This window comes from Tribolium madens, unplaced genomic scaffold (assembly GCF_015345945.1).
Source record: "Tribolium madens isolate multiple individuals breed KSU strain unplaced genomic scaffold, Tmad_KSU_1.1 Scaffold_71;HRSCAF=194;Tcas5.2_LG6, whole genome shotgun sequence".
NCBI classification, from domain to species: Eukaryota; Metazoa; Arthropoda; class Insecta; order Coleoptera; family Tenebrionidae; genus Tribolium; species Tribolium madens.
The window spans coordinates 1,736,195-1,745,524 of NW_025401041.1; the positions used below are offsets into that span (position 1 = coordinate 1,736,195).

Here is a 9,330-nt window from a genome sequence, read left to right on the forward strand (position 1 = left end):
AAAATTCGTCAGCTGGGTTGAATACCACTCTGCAGCGCATTCGGTACTAGCGGTAACTCTTATGTAAGAAGGTTGCGCTTTTGGTAAAAACTCAATAATTTTACATCGCAAACCAAACCGAAAAGAGCCTGAAATTTCGCATCTTCCTCCTTTTAAAACCTAGGTTTTTCTTAGTTAAAACCGCGAAAAATGAGCCAATAAGGTCGTATCGAGTACTGCAAAGTATCTGCGCAGTGGGGTTGCCAAATTTTTGGACAGGTGACGGATGAGAGGTTATGTGAAAGTAAATAAACAAGTTAGAATTAGACAAACGATAGATCAAGAAAAAAATGTTGACTCGAGAATACGGTAAGTAAAATTAAATTATTCGGAACGGTAGTAAACAGTAGTCATTCTAGTTGTGCTCTTAAGTCAGATGCAGACAAAGAAGGACGAAAAAATTTAATATCTACAATGAGACACCCGAGAACTCATCGAGACGAACACAGAAGGCACGAAGGCGCTAAAATTAACCTGGAGAAGTTGCCCACATACTCCAAGAGGACGGTACAAAGCGCTCCAGGACTATCCACTCCTTGTACCCCTCTCATAGCAACACTACTAATAAACGCGAGGGACTGAGAGGGAACACGCCTTCATCCAACTCCTTTCAAAGTTGGTGCCAACAATACTGTAAGTTACTTCAAAATATCGCAGCTAACGTAAACATTGCATCTTATGGATTACGAACCCAGAAACGATAAAACGGAAACGGTAAATCTGCTCCGAAACTTCTGACAAAGATACAAGGTAACACGATACGGTAAAATATTCAACTATAAACTATATTAGGGTAACAGGAACTCAAAAATAACTATACAAATAACGTCTCTTTTGTTTTAGTGGTACCAGATGTTGTATTCAACGATACCCAAACAATTAGTGAGGCTCCTAAACGCCCCTCACTCCCACAAAATTAAGTTGGTACTGGTGTTAACCCAACAAATGTTGATACTCTAGCGTTTCATGGGGTGCCGGTGAATTGCGCTCACTTCAAGGACGGCATTTTAATCCCTACAGTGGATTGCGCTCAGAAAATTTTTAATTACCTGCGTTGCGTTCTAATCTCTATGTGAACTGCGCTTAGGTCGGTCGATATGTCTCAGCGTGATGTAAAGAATTAAATTATTAAATTTTCAGGCTAATGAAAATGAGGATGAACCAGTTGCAAAAATGTACTTTGCACTTTGAAATAAACAAAAACAAAATAGGTTATTATTTACATTTACTGAACACAAATATGTATAGGTGTACATTACATAACAGTGTTTTAAAAATTTGATCAAACTTATAAAATAGACATTTCACAAAAGTGGATCGATCGATCTATTTGCTTCTCTTTCAATATTTTATTTTTAAATTAAAACATACCTTTTAATACAGGGTATTTCAGAACTCGTATCCCAGAGAATAATGTCAAGTGCCGGCCGCAATAGGTCATTAAAAAGTCCACCCGAAGAAGTGCTCCCTAAAAGTTTGAAGCACCAACCCATGGGTGGGTGCCCCGTTGTGATGCTACTGAGCGCAGTTTACCTTAAGAATTAGCGACCCTTAGTAGCCTCATTATACCTGTTTCTAAAACTGAGCGCAATACACTCTGCCCCGTTTCATGCCTAATGCCTCCCAGACCGGCAAAACTAACTTGAGAAACAGAAATGTTTATTTACATGGTGTGGGATGTATCCAGAGACGTTTAACTGTTAAAATACTGAAAGAACTGTTAATTGTTAGTTAATAAATTATTTTTTTGGCAAGTCTGAGTATTTTTACCCGTTACAGTAAGTCTTAGTTTTTGATGTTTAAAATAATTTTACTAAATCTTTGAGTTAGTTTTTGTGGCAAAAAAATTTCCACTTATTAATTTTAGCTAATGAGTCAAGAAATTTCGGAAAATTTTTGTGTTGCTATGGTAATCATATTAAATACTAAATTCAGATTGGTTGGTCATGCAATTTTCTATGTAATTTTTTGCAACTTTTGGCTGATTTCTATTTGTTTTTGTTATACAGGGTGTTAAATAAAATTGATTAAATTGTGCATTTTTGAAACAAATGCAACTTTCCCTTTTGTTGTCTAAATTTTAGTTTAAATGTTTGAAAAAAAATGTTGCTTTAATGTGGTGCTCGCCGTCACAGCTAAATCACACTGTGTGTGAATGAAACAACATTTTTTGTATTAAATTTATGACTATAATAAAAATTTGTGTAAATTAAGAATAAAATTTGTGGAATTGATAAACAGGGTGAGTCAGATAGGATAATGCATTATTTTTCTTAGTTTCACCTGGCCCAGGTTACGTCTCACTACTACCTGCTTTCCATCCTTAAGTACATAAAAGATTTGCTGAGGCAAACGAGGGATGTCCTTCACTAGGAGTGAAGTTCAACTCTCAATGGAGAGTCCCAAATAACCCCAAAAATAATTAGACCCTCCCCTAGAAGACACTCGATCACCTTTTTTGTTTAAAAAATTCTGTATTCATTCGACGTGTATGTTAATAAAACAATTTTTAGAACTACTATATTTTACTATAAGTAACAAAAATATGTGAAGATTAGGAATAGAACTAACAAAATAAAGAAGGGAAAAGCAGCGTTACAAGAAAAAAATATAAAAAACTTTACAAGATGCGCCAGAACTCGCGCCCCAGAGAAAAATGCCATATAAGGTAAGATACCAGGAACATGGAAAAAATGTTAAAAAAAAATATCTATAAAAATTTCGAAATTATGAGAGTTTAAAGTTTGCACTTTGACTCTATTTATTTCTGTTGGAGAAATAATTTTCCAAGTTTTTTTGCAACAAGCTATTAGAAGAGGAAACAAGTAAGCTGTATCCTAAATTGTAACTCTGTTATTTGTGGCTTTTATTGGCATAATTTCTGTACCTTTATTAAATAATCACAAAAAAAACATATACAGGATCATCAGTATCATTAAGTAGACATAAAAAATGTCAAATGTTAAAAAATAAATGTCAAAATTTTTTGACAGATAGAATTTTTTAAACATTTTTTCCATGTTCCTGGTATCTTATCTTACTTAAAATTTTTCTCTGGGGCGCGAGTTCTGGCGCAGCCTGTATTTACAGGGTCGGGCATAGGTTAGGCGCACACGAAAAATCGCGACTTCTAATTAAATAAAATCGTCGAAATATTTCACACTTACTTGGGCTACATTTCATAATTTTTTGGTAATTTTTTACTTACAAAGACAAAAAAAAATATTTTTGACCAAAAAGTCAAATTCTGATTTTTATACTGGTCAACCCAAGAAAAATAAAACAAAATAATACTTATGAGTTCTTTTCTAAAGGCTTCTTCGGTATGGAATAAATAAAAACAAAGACAATGTATAATATTTTGTTTGAAAAGATGTTTATTGAAATTTGGAATTAATAAAAAATAAAAAAAGCAAACACAATCTAAACTTCAAAAATTGTAATAAAAAATTGAAAATTGCACAGTTTGTTTGTACAACAAAAACAAGTTTGATTTTTTAACTTTAGACTTTTTGTTTGTTTAATTTGTTGTAAAATCGCTACTTGTTGCAGCAAGATTTATGTGTGCAAGAACAGATCCGTCTCTTGTCCTCGTTTAAAATGTAAGTCGGGGGCCCCACGGCTCGCCTCCTTTATGAATTTTTTTACACGTTGACGAACAGCGCGTTATTTATGGCGTTATCTCCAAGCAAGTCGCAATAAAACCCGTAAAAATATCGGTTTCGAAATTCGAATAAAATCCAACCACCCGCTGTTAACATATAAACAAATACCGAAAAACATATTCAGGACTATAAATAACGAAATATGCAAAGTCAGTCGAGTCGCGAATACGAATTCCAAGGCTGCCACCTTAAAGAAAAATCATCGAATTTCCCGGCGGGAAAAATTTCAGTTGGTATCATAATAAATCGAGTTTAGATCGACATTCCTTGGTAATTCTAACAGACGATGACCGTGTCGTGGACTCCCGCTGCGTCTCAACCATGAGCTTTTAATCGAATTACGAGAAATCCATATTAAGAACCGATTAAATGACGTCGGGGATAAAAATGACAATGTTGCCGTTTGGCTTCAAAACCATTTCATGGACGATTTCAGAACCCAAACAATACTAATTGACTATTAAATCCGACTTTGTTACTTGCTGGACATTAAAACAACCAATCAAGAAATATCAATGCTCACATAATCAATCAACAAACGGATTTGCTGCTTTGGATAGGTAGGTCAAGAAACTACTACAAGCGACTCGACTGGGAGATTTTCCAGAAATCGAAACGTAAATGCTATATCATTTACCGAAAAAGGAAACTATAAACGAGACTTTTTATTTTGTTTTAAACTCGTTTATTACTACGATTTCACAGCTTTTTCTTGACAAATAATTAAAAGTCATGAAGAAAGATAAAAAAAAATAATTCGACTGACAAAAAAAAGTTGAGGAAAAATAAAAAAACGAATACGAGAGAAGAAAGAACAAAAGGAATTAAAAAAATCTTTCTAAAAAATTACATTTTAAATTCATCATCGTTATAAAAATCTTGATAACGTATCCACAGTGTGATTCAAGTTAAATCGATTTCTTCTTGGACGATTTTTATTTGTTTTTTTTTATGATTAAATTGTGAAGTAACATTTTTTGGTTATAAATGGGTTAAATGTTTAAAAAAGATTTGAGGCTCGCTGTCGCACTCACAGCTGAATCACTCTCTATGTGAATAAATTTGGCCCAGGTTACGTCTCACTACTACCTGTTGTCCGCTCGTAAGTACATAAGAGATTCGCTACCTTGCACGTTCAGGTGGTCCAGGCTTCTGAGGCAAACAAATCCAATGATGATCACTCACCTAATGTGAAATCCCCTATGAGAGTCTCAAATGGCAAGTAATTGCAAACAATCTTCCTCTAGAAGCCACTTCGATCACCTTTTGTCAATAAGATAATTCAAATATTCTATTTTTTTGCTTTATTGCGTCAATTTTGATATGTTCCGGATTGTTTTAACAAAGAAACTGGGTTTTTTGCTCAAAAACATACAAAGAAAGCATAAATAAGACCATTTTTGACTTAATTTGATGATTTTTAGGCTTGTTAGAGCAAAATTTTGAGAAAAAAGGTGACTTTTTACAAATTTTTCGTAAAATTTTATAAGAAAATACTCGTTTTTCTGTTCAAACGTACAAAACACGTTAAAATTACGTCATTTTTCATGTATTTTGGCGAATTTTTCACCTTTTTTGACAAAAAATAGTTTTTAGCTAGACCACATGCTGAAATGTATAAAAAGGGTAAAAAAACGTCATTTGTTGTTGGCCTGTTTAGATAAAATTTCTCAAGAAAAGTGCATTTTTAACTGAAAAATGTACTAAAACACTTGAAAAATTCTTCACTCTTCAGCTTGGCTTGTTAGAACTAATTTCAAAAAAAAGTGCTTTTCTACCTGAAAACTTGTTTAGATGCTTGAAACAAAATAAAAGCATTGGGTTCTGAGTACTTACTTAAAATAACCATTTTACCTATTATTTAATTGAGTCCGAAAAAAACTCATTTTAGGGGCTCAAACGAGTTCCTAAAACAGCCATATTCGGAAGCGTATGCAAAAAAATATATTTAAACGCTCAAAAATAGTTATTTATTATACAAGACGATAAAAAATCTACGAGTGAAAAGATTAAGTTTACGAGTGGACTTTTTCACGAGTAGATAAAGAATCTTTATCGTCGTTTATAATATTTCGTTTAATTTTGTATTTACCTACCAGAATTTCTTGAATATAAACAGTAGATAAAAATTATTTTATTTCACTATATTTTCACAAAATAAAGGTAAAAATATCACCATTTTCGATGTTTTTCAGAAATATTTTGTGAAAAAACTGCGTTTCAAGTTGATAAACGAGCTAAATCGTGCAAAACAGTTGTAAATAACCACATTTTCAATCTAATTTGGTGATTTTTTGGGCTGTTTTGACAAAATATTGCAAAATACGTAAGTTTCTCGCTTAAAAATTACCTAAATGGAACAAAAACTGACTCAACTAACGTTAATTTTAAATGAATTTGGTAAATTTCGGTTTGTTCAAATCAAGGGTATTTTTTGACTGAAAAGTCGAAAAATGCAAACCTTATGTCGTTTTCGTCATAATTCAGTGATTTTTCGACTTGGTTCGCTGAAATCTCGTGAGAAATGTCAGTTTTTATATTGAAAAAGCAAAATTAACATCATTTGCAACCTAATTTAGCGAGTTTTTTGAATCGTTTTAGTGAAAAAATGAGTTTTGGACCAAAAATGAAAAAGTAACAACATTTTTGACCTAATTTGGTAATTTTCAGCTTTTCAAAGCAAAATTTAAAAAAAGTGACTTTTTACCTGAAAAACTTATTGTTTAGATCCTTGAAAAAATAAAAACATATTNTCCGCTTTCGTAAAATTTTGTGAAAAAAAACACGGTTTTCTGTTAAGAAGCATGTTTAAACACACAAAAAACTTATCGTTCAGATTCTTCAAAAAAATAAAAATATATTTTTTTATATTATTAACAAACTAAGAAACATGACGAAATAAAGAAATGCAAAAGTAACAAAATATATCAAGTAGTACAACAAAATATGTAAAAAAATAAAAATAAATAATAGGAATAAAAACGCAAGACAATGAAAACAACAAAACTAAAAAATACAAAAATTAATAAATTTTACTTTTAATAATTTTGTAAATTTCGAATAATAATGTGAAGCAACAACAACAATGTTTTAATCCTGGTAGTAACACTTAATTGTTAGTAGTGTAATAAGAATTTTATCGCGTTTTTACTTTCTAGATATTAATATTTTACATACTTGAGTATAATTTATGTTATACACGTACTAAAAACCACACGCAATCTGTAAATGTCTCCATCAAACAACTTCTTTATGTTATATTCCGCATTCTTAGTTTCAAAGACTCACAAATTTTTCAAAAAAAAAAAATTACATTTTTTTAATCCAGCTCGAATTTCGCTCAATCGTCGATTAATACGGAATCTGTAACAGAGATATTATAAACGCAAAGAATGCCATCGCGGGCAAGATAACATTTATTTGAACTTCCTTCAAGAAATTGTAGGCTGTTTTACAGTTGATTCCAGAAAATTAGCGGTTGTAAATCGAGTATTGAATTTTTTATACGCAAAAGTGGCCACTTTTATGACCAAGTGTCACAAGTAAAAGCTTTACCTTTCAGAGATGGAGTAGGTAAAAATTCTATTTTTGCGCCTAAGCGTTTTTAGTTTTACCATGACATCTACCAATGTTGTCTCTTTGGCTGCTTCATCAATTAGACATTTTGCACTACTAACTGCACTAGTTAAATTAATAAACACTCAGCTGAATTATTTGTCTCACTAAGCTTTGCCACCTAAACATCACTTTTACTTCTAATAACATAATATATTATTCCTGGTTGAGTAAAGGGCCCATGTAAGTCGATTTTGAGTGAACTTTTTTCGAAAAATCACAGTTTTGTCGTTAGAATCCCTCGACCTCGAGTGACAACTCCAACTCGAAAACATTAATCTTTGTTAGTGGCTTCATTGTTGGCTATGACGTCGCAGTTTGTTGGATCGAAAAGCACGCTGGAATCCAGTTAGAGGACGAAGAACTAGACTAGTTTCGAGTTTTCTAGTTTTCGGTTTTAGTACTCAAAAAAAAAAAAAAATTAAGTGCAAGATGGCCGCCTGCCTTTACGACCGCCTAGATATCTGCATAATTACGATTATTGTGACTGTTGGGGGGTCGTCTAAGTACTGTTTGTTATTGCTCAAGTATTTACAGGCAGCATGTTGTGTGCGGGTGGGTGCTTTTTCAAAACTAATGACCAATTTATTTTAAAACGATTGCTGGGAGATGTTTCAAGGTCAATCAACTCAAACTAAGATGATGTATGCGAGGAAATTTGAACAAGACAGTCATTTCCGCGACATTTTTATTTAAAATGGATGATGGCAGAATATACAGCGCGACGCAGAAACATAACCAATTAATTAGTTTTTGTCCAATGTGAGGTTGGCAACAATATTTAGGACACGGGGGTCTAAACGTCAATACAGCACAATGCCTAAAAGAGTTTTTCATGATTTCGAATTTTTTTGTATCCTTTATTGGAGTAAGTCAAGAAATGTCTATTGTTTTTTTAATTAAATTTCGTAAGTTTCAAATTTGAGTTTTTCTTAATAAATAAAATAATTCAAACTTAATCTTTGATGTTTGCAAATATACAACGTATCTCAAAAATAAGTACTTTAATTTCAATCGAGAGCAAATGCGACTCTGTTTTATGTACCATTAATTATAAATACTTAATTTTGTCTTTTTTTCTAATGTTAAAAAATTTGTATTTTTTTCAACCGTTGTTCAATTTCAAAAAGTATTAAAAAAGTGTGAAAAAAAAATATTTTTCTTCACTCTTGTGGAAACAATACAATCATTACTTAATATTAAAAAAAATATAATATTACACTCGTGAGAAATGCCCATTTCCACTCGCCTTTAACTCGTATAATACATTTCATCTTCGTGGAAACTGTCTCATTCGTTGAATAATATACTATTAAGTTTTATTTGAAAGCTAACACATTATAAAATTAATTACAAATTTTGTAGGAAAAACAGTGGTTAAACCTAATGTAGACTAATAATTGTTATTCCAATAACAAAAATAAGTTTATAATTAAGTTTATGTACTTATTTCTAAAACACGTTGTGTATCAACAAGTAAGCAGCTTACTAGAACAAAACTGGTATACAATTTTTTTTTAAATACTAAGTGGCATTGTTAAAAAAAACACGGTGTGATCGCTTGTAACTAACACCCTGTATATGGGAAAACTTATAAACTATGTAAAAAAATAAAGTAAAGGCAAGAAAGAGAAGCCCACATTTAGGTGTAAAAAACAGTTGTTTTTTTATATTTTTATTATTGTCGATGTTTTAATTTCTATTTCAAACATGTTTTAGAAAAAAATACATTTTTTATTTACGCTATACAGGCTGCGCCAGAACTCGCACCCCGGAGAAAAATGCCATATAAGGTGGAATACAAAAAACATGGAAAAAATGTTAAAAAATGTACCTACCTATAAAAATTTCGAAGTTATGAGGGTTTAAACTATCGTTTAAATAATTGTAAAAAAACGTTTACAAGAGCATCAGTATCATTAAAGAGACATAAAAAAATGTCAAATGTCAAAAAATAAATGTCAAAATTTTTTGACAGATAGAATTTTTTAAACATTTTTTCCATGTTTCT

General features: G+C 31.7%; 1 long non-coding RNA gene across 1 annotated transcript; it reads left to right on the forward strand.

Moving 5' to 3' along the window:
- The first annotated feature begins 262 nt into the window (after positions 1–262).
- Positions 263–1,644, forward strand: LOC123008957. The gene is made up of 4 exons (XR_006412990.1): positions 263–348; positions 399–789; positions 883–1,126; positions 1,180–1,644. It is a non-coding gene; the product is annotated as an uncharacterized LOC123008957 (long non-coding RNA).
- The last annotated feature ends 7,686 nt before the right edge of the window (positions 1,645–9,330 follow it).